This window comes from Arachis duranensis, chromosome 3 (genome assembly GCF_000817695.3).
Source record: "Arachis duranensis cultivar V14167 chromosome 3, aradu.V14167.gnm2.J7QH, whole genome shotgun sequence".
Classification (NCBI taxonomy): Eukaryota; Viridiplantae; Streptophyta; class Magnoliopsida; order Fabales; family Fabaceae; genus Arachis; species Arachis duranensis.
Window position 1 is genome coordinate 57,003,317 of NC_029774.3, and position 7,877 is coordinate 57,011,193.

The following is a 7,877-nucleotide window of genomic DNA, read 5'->3' on the forward strand; positions in this document are numbered from 1 at the left end:
TGGCATGCTGGTCTAAGTGAAAGGATTGAGACTGAGTGGTTAAAGTCGTGATCCATAGTAAAAGAGTGTGCTTAAGAATTCTGGACACCTCTAATTGGGGACTTGAGCAAAGCTAAGTCACAATCTGAAAAGGTTCACCCAATTATGTGTCTGTGGCATTTATGTATCCGGTGATAATACTGGAAAACAAAGTGCTTAGGGCCACGGCCAAGACTCATAAAGTAGCTGTGTTCAAGAATCAACATACTAAACTAGGAGAATCAATAATACTCTCTGAAGTTTGAGTTCCTATGGATGCCAATCATTCTGAATTTCAAAGGATAAAGTGAGATGCCAAAACTGTTCGGAAGCAAAAAGCTACTAGTCCCGCTCATCTAATTAGAATCTGAGCTTCACTTAAAACTCTGAGATACTATTGCTTCTTGATTTCTTTTTATCCTATTTTATTAATCTAGTTGCTTGAGGACAAGCAACAGTTTAAGTTTGGTGTTGTGATAAGCGGATATTTTATACGCTTTTTGGGGGTAATTTCATGTAGTTTTTAGTGTGTTTTAGTTAGTTTTTAGTATATTTTTATTTGTTTTTAGGAAAAAATCATATTTATGGACTTTACTATGAGTTTGTGTGTTTTTTCGTGATTTTAGGTATTTTCTGGCTGAAATTGAGGGAGCTGAGCAAAAATCTGACTCAGGCTGAAAACGGACTGCTGATGTTGTTGGATTCTGACCTCCCTGCACTCGAAATATATTTTTGGAGCTACAGGAGTCCAATTGGTGCACTCTCAATTGGGTTGGAAAGTAGACATCCAGGGCTTTCCAGTAATATATAATAGTTTATACTTTGCGTGACGATAAACGACGTAAACTGGCGTTTATCGCCAGTTCCATGTTGCATTCTGGCGTTCAGCGCCAGAAACAGGTTGCAAGTTGGAGTTAAACGCCAGAAACAGGTTACAACCTGGCATTTAACTCCAGAAACATCCCAGGCACGTGAGAAGCTCAAGTCTCAGTCCCAGCACACACCAAGTGGGCCCTAGAAGTGGATTTCTGCACCATCTATCTTAGTTTACTCATTTTCTGTAAACCTAGGTTACCAGTTTAGTATTTAAACAACTTTTAGAGTCTTATTTTGCACCTCATGACATTTTCATATCTGAACTTTATACTTTTTGATGGCATGAGTCTCTAAACTCCATTGTTGGAGGTGATGAGCTCTGCAGCGTCTCGATGAATTAATGCAATTATTTTTGTTTTCTATTCAAACACGCTTGTTCCTATCTAAGATGTTCATTCACGCTTCAATATGAAGAAGGTGATGATCCGTGACACTCATCACCATTCTCAACCCATGAACATGTGCCTGACAATCACCTCCGTTCTACATTAGACTGAATGAGTATCTCTTAGATTTGTTAATCAGAATCTTCGTGGTATAAGCTAGAATCCATTGGCAGCATCCTTGAGAATCTGGAAGGTCTAAACCTTGTCTGTGGTATTCTGAGTAGGATTCAAGGATTGGATGACTGTGACGAGCTTCAAACCCACGAGTGTTGGGTGATGAGCGGATAATTTATACACTTTTGGCGTTGTTTTTAGGCAGTTTTTAGTAGGATCTAGCTACTTTTAGGGATGTTTTTATTAGTTTTTATGCAAAATTCACATTTCTATACTTTACTATGAGTTTGTGTATTTTTCTGTGGTTTCAGGTATTTTCTGGCTGAAATTGAGGGACCGGAGCAAAAATCTGATTCAGGCTGAAAAAGGACTGCTGATGTTGTTGGATTCTGACCTCCCTGCACTCAAAATGATTTTTCTGGAGCTACAGAACTCCAAATGGCGTGCTCTCAACTGTGTTGGAAAGTAGACATCCAGGGATTTCTAGCAATATATAATATTCCATACCATGTTCGAGCTTAAACGATGCAAAATGGCATTCAACGCCAGTTCCATGCTGCATTATGGAGTAAAATGCCAGAAACACGTCACAAACCAGAGTTAAACACCAAACAAACGTTACAACTTGGCGTTTAACCCCAAGAAAAGCCTCTACACGTGTATAGCTAAAGCTCAGCCCAAGCACATACCAAAGTGGGCCCCGGAAGTGGATTTCTGCACTAAGACTTATTTTTGTAAACCCTAGTAACTAGTCTAGTATAAATAGGACATTTTACTATTGTATTAGACATCTTTGGACGTTTAGTTCTTAGACTTTGGGGGCTGGCCATTCGGCCATGCCTGGACCATCTCTTATGTATTTTCAACGGTGGAGTTTCTACACACCATAGATTAAGGTGTGGATCTCTGCTATACCTCGAGTTTTAATGCAAAGTACTACTGTTTTCTATTCAATTCAAGCTTATTCTTATTCTAAGATATTCGCTGCACTTCAACATGATGAATGTGATGATCCATGACACTCATCATCATTCTCTCCTATGAACGCGTGCCTGACAACCACTCCCGTTCTACCTTAGATCGAGCGCATATCTATTGGATTCCTTAATCAGAATCTTCGTGGTATAAGCTAGAATTATTGGCGGCCATTCTTGAGAATTCAGAAAGTCTAAACCTTGTCTGTGGTATTCCGAGTAGGATTCAGGAATTGAATGATTGTGATGAGCTTCAAACTCGCAATTGTTGGAAGTAGTGACAAACGCAAAAGAATCAATGGATTCTATTCCGACATGATCAAGAACCGATAGATGATTAGCCGTGCTGTGACAGAGCATTTGGACCATTTTCACTGAGAAGATGGGAAGTAGCCATTGACAACGGTGATGCCCTACATACAGCTTTCCATGGAAAGGAGTAAGAAGGATTGGATGAAAGCAGTAGGAAAGCAGAGATTCAGAAGGAACACAGTATCTCCATACACTGATCTGAAATTCCCACCAATGATTTACATAAGTATCTCTATCTTTATTTTATGCTTTATTTATTATTATTTTCGAAAACCATTATAACCATTTGAATCCGCCTAACTGAGATTTACAAGATAACTATAGCTTGCTTCATACTAATAATCTCCGTGGGATCGACCCTTACTCACGTAAGGTATTACTTGGACGACCCAGTGCACTTGCTGGTTAGTTGTGCGATGTTGTGACAAAGTGTGATTCACATTTGAGAGCTCCAAGTCCATTGGTGCCATTGTTGATGATCACAATTTACGCGCACCAAGTTTTTGACACCGTTGCCGGGGATTGTTCAAGTTTGGACAACTGACGGTTCATCTTGTTGCTCAGATTAGGTAATTTTCTTTTCAAAATTTTTCAAAAAACTTTCAAAAATTTTTTCTTTGTTTTTCGTTTTTCCAAAAATTAATTTTCGAAAAATCCAAAAAAATAATAAAATCATAAAAATCAAAAATATTTTTGTGTTTCTTGTTTGAGTCTAGTGTCAATTTTTAAGTTTGGTGTTAATTGCATGTTTTTAAAAATTTATGCATATTTTCGAAAAAAATTCATGCATTGCATTCTTCATGATCTTCAAGTTGTTCTTGGTAAGTCTTCTTGTTTGATCTTCATATTTTCTTGTTTTGTGTCTTTTGTTGTTTTTCATATGCATTTTTGCATTCATAGTGTCTAAGCATTGAAAATTTTTCAAAAATAAGTCTTGATGTTCATCTTGATATTCATAGTGTTCTTACATGCATCATGTGTTTTGATTCATAATTTTCATGTTGTGAGTCAATTTTTTGTGTTTTTCTCTCTCATCATTAAAAATTAAAAAAAATCAAAAAAATATCTTTTCCTTTTTTCTCTCATAAATTTAAAAAATTTGAGTTGACTTATTCAAAAATTTTTAACACCTAGCTATTTCTTATAACTCAAGTCAAATTTTCAATTTTAAAAAAATCCTATCTTTTCAAAACATTTTCAAAAAATCAAATCTTTTTCATTCTTCTTATTATTTTTTCGAAATTTTTTTATTTTATTTCCAAAATCTTTTTCTTAATTTTATTTCATAATTTTCAAAACTTTACTAACAATTAATGTGATCGATTCAAAAATTTGAAGTTTGTTACTTTCTTGTTAAGAAAGGTTCAATCTTTAAATTCTAGAATCATATCTTTTAGTTTCTTGTTAGTCAAGTAATCAATTTTAATTTTAAAAATCAATTTTTTTTCAAAATATCTTCTTTTTAAATCATATTTTTTTCAAAATCTTTTTTTTAACTTCTTATCTTTTCAAAATTGATTTTCAAATCTTTTTCAACAAACTAATTGACTTTTTATTTGTTTCTTATCTTTTTCAAAACCACCTAACTACTTTCCTCTCTCTAATTTTCGAAAATTACCTCACTCTTTTTCAAAATTCTTTTAATTAACTAATTGTTTCAAATTTTAATTTTAATTTTATTTCTTCTCTTAATTTTCGAAAATCATCAACCATTTTTCAAAAATAATTTTCAAAATTCTCTCTCTCTCATCTTCTTCTATTTATTTATTCATTTATTAACACTTCTCTTCATCTCAAAAATTTGAACCCTCTCCTCTCTTCTGTATTCGAATTTTTTCTTCTCTTTCCTCTATTCTCCTCTTTTTCTACTCACATAAAGGAATCTCTATACTGTGACATAGAGGATTCCTCTTCTTTCTTTGTTTTCTTCTCTTTCATATGAGCAGGAACAAAGAAAAAGGCATTCTTGTTGAAGCTGATCCTGAACTTGAAAGGACCTTGAAGAGGAAGCTAAGAGCAGCTAAAGCACAGTACTTTGAAGAGGACCCAACTGAAATTTTTGAACAGGAAAAGGAGATGGCAGTCGAAAATAATGCAAAGAAGATGCTTGGTGACTTTACTGCACCAAATTACAAATTACATGGAAGAAGCATCTCAATCCATGCCATTGGAGCAAACAATTTTGAGCTGAAGCCTCAATTATTTTTTCTAATGCAACAGAATTGTAAGTTTCATGGACTTCCATCAGAAGATCCTTTTCAGTTCTTAACTGAATTCTTGCAGGTCTGTGATACTGTTAAGACCAATGGGGTTGATCCCGAGGTCTACAGGCTTATACTTTTCCCTTTTGCTGTAAGAGACAGAGCTAGAATATGGTTGGACTCACAACCTAAAGATAGCCGGACTCTTGAGATAAGCTTTCCTCCTCAAAAGCTGAGCAAGCTTAGAGTGGATGTTTAGACCTTCAAGCAAAAAAGATGGTGAATCCCTCTATGAAGCTTGGGAAAGATACAAGCAGTTGACCAAAAAGTGTCCTTCTGACATGCTTTCAGAGTGGACTATTTTAGATATATTCTATGATGGTCTATCTGAGCTTTCTAAGATGTCAGTGGACCACTCTGCAGGTGGATCCATTCTCCTAAAAAAACCGCCTGCAGAAGCTCAGAAACTCATTGACATGGTTGTAAATAACCAATTCATGTACACCTCTGAGAGGAATCCTGTGAGTAATGGGATGCCTCAAAAGAGGGGAGTTCTTGAAATTGATGCTCTGAAAGCCATATTGGCTCAGAATAAAATGTTGACTCAGCAAGTCAACATGATTTCTCAAAGTCTGAACGGATGGCAAAATGCATCCAACAGTACTAAAGAGGCATCTTCTGAAGAAGAAGCTTATGATCCTGAGAACCCTGCAATGGCAGAGGTGAATTACATGGGTGAACCCTATGGGAACACCTATAATTTCTCATGGAGAAACCATCCAAATTTCTCATGAAAGGATCAACAAAAGCCCCAACAAGGCTTTAATAATGATGGAAGAAACAGGTTTAGCAATAGCAAGCCTTTTCCATCATCTTCTCAGCAAAAGACAGAGAATTCTGAGCAGAGTCCTTCTAGCTTAGCAAACATAGTCTCTGATCTATCTAAGGCCACTTTAAATTTCATGAGTGAAAAAAGGTCCTCCATTAGAAATTTAGAGGCATAAGTGGGTCAGCTGAGTAAGAAAATCACTAAAACTCCTCCTAGCACTCTTCCAAGCAATACAGAAGAGAATCCAAAAAAAGAGTGCAAGGCCATTGATATTATCAATATGGCCGAATTCAAAGAGGAAGAGAAGGATGTGAATCCCAGTGAGGAAGACCTCTTGGGACGTCCTCTGAACAAAAAGGAGTTCCAAACCTAAGGAATCTAAGGCTCACCTAGAGACCATAGAGATTCCATTGAACCTCCTTTTACCATTCATGAGCTCTGAGAACTATTCTTCCTCTGAAGAGGATGAAGATGTAACTGAATAGCAAGTTGCTTAATATCTAGGAGCCATCATGAAGCTGAATGTCAAGTTGTTTGGTAATGAAACTTGGGAAGATGAACCTCCCTTGCTCATTAGTGAACTAGATACATGGGTTCAGCAAACTCTATCTCAAAAGAAACAAGTTCCTGGTAAATTCTTAATACCCTGTACCTTAGGCACCATGACCTTTGAGAAGGCTCAATGTGACCTGGGGTTAGGTATAAATCTTATGCCACTCTCTGTAATGGAGGAGCTGGGGATCTTTGAGGTACAAGCTGCAAGAATCTCATTAGAGATGGCAGACAAGTCAATAAAACAAGCTTATGGATTGGTAGAGGACGTGTTAGTGAAGGTTATAGGCCTTTACATCCCTGCTGATTTCATAATCCTAGACACTGGGAAGAAAGAGGATGAATGCATCATCCTTGGAAAACCCTTCCTAGCCACAGCAGGAGCTGTGATTGATGTTGACAGAGGTGAACTAGTCCTTCAATTGAATGGGGACTACCTTGTGTTTAAAGCTCAAGGTTATCCTTCTGTAAACATGGAGAGGAAGCATGAAAAGCTTCTCTCAATACAGAGTCAAACAAAGCCCCCATAGTCAAACTCTAAGTTTGGTGTTGGGAAGCCACAACCAAACTCTAAGTTTGGTGTTGAACCCCCATATTCAAACTCTAAGTTTGGTGTTGGGAGGCCCCAACAATGCTCTGAACATCTGTGAAGCTCCAAGAGAGCTCACTGTCAAGCTATTGACATTAAAGAAGCGCTTATTGGGAGGCAACCCAATTTTTATTTATCTATATTTTCTATTGTTCTTTTATGTTTTATTAGGTTCATGATCATGTGGAGTCACAAAACAATTGCTAAAATTAAAAACAGAATAAAAAATAGCAGAAGAAATAGCACACCCTGGAGGAAAAGCCTACTGGCGTTTAAACGCCAGTAAGGAGCATCTGGCTGGCGCTCAACGCCAGAACAGAGCATGAATCTGGCGTTGAACGCTGGAAACAAGTAGCAGTCTGGTGTTAAATGCCAGGATTGCACCCTGAGGAATGCTGGTGTTTAACGCCAGAAACAAGCATCAGGCTGGCATTAAACGCCAGAAACATGCTACATCTGGGCGTTTAACACCAGAAACAAGCTTAAGTCTGGCGTTAAATGCCAGGAATGCATGCAGAGGGTGTTTTACACGCCTAATTGGTGCAGGGATGGTAAATCCTTGACACCTCAGGATTTGTGGAACCCACATGATCACCTCAGGATCTGTGGACCCCACAGGATCCCTACCTACCTCAACTCACCTTCTCTCTTCTTCACCCAATCCAATAACACTCTTCCCCATACACCCTTCACCAGTAACATCAATCTCTCTTCCCCATCAGCTCTTCACCACTCACATCCATCCACTCTTCCCTATAATCCCCACCTACCTTCAAATTCAAAATCTCTTTCCCACCCAAACCCACCCTAAATGACCGAACCCTTACCCCTCTCCCTCCAATATATAAACCCCTCCATCTTTCTTCATTTTTACACAACACAGCCCTCTCTTCTCTCCCTTGGCCGAATACACATCTCTCTCCCTCTGCTCCGCCTCTTCTTCTTCTTCATCTATTCTTTCCTCTTTTGCTCGAGGATGAGCAACATTCTAAGTTTGGTGTGGTAAAAGCATAGCTTTTTTGTCTT

At 37.6% G+C, this 7,877-nt stretch overlaps 1 non-coding gene across 1 annotated transcript; it reads right to left on the reverse strand.

Moving 5' to 3' along the window:
- Window positions 1–5,119: 5,119 nt before the first annotated feature.
- On the reverse strand, window positions 5,120–5,228 carry LOC127746440 (small nucleolar RNA R71). The gene has a single exon (XR_008008059.1). It is a non-coding gene; the product is annotated as a small nucleolar RNA R71 (small nucleolar RNA).
- Between the last annotated feature and the right edge of the window lie 2,649 nt (window positions 5,229–7,877).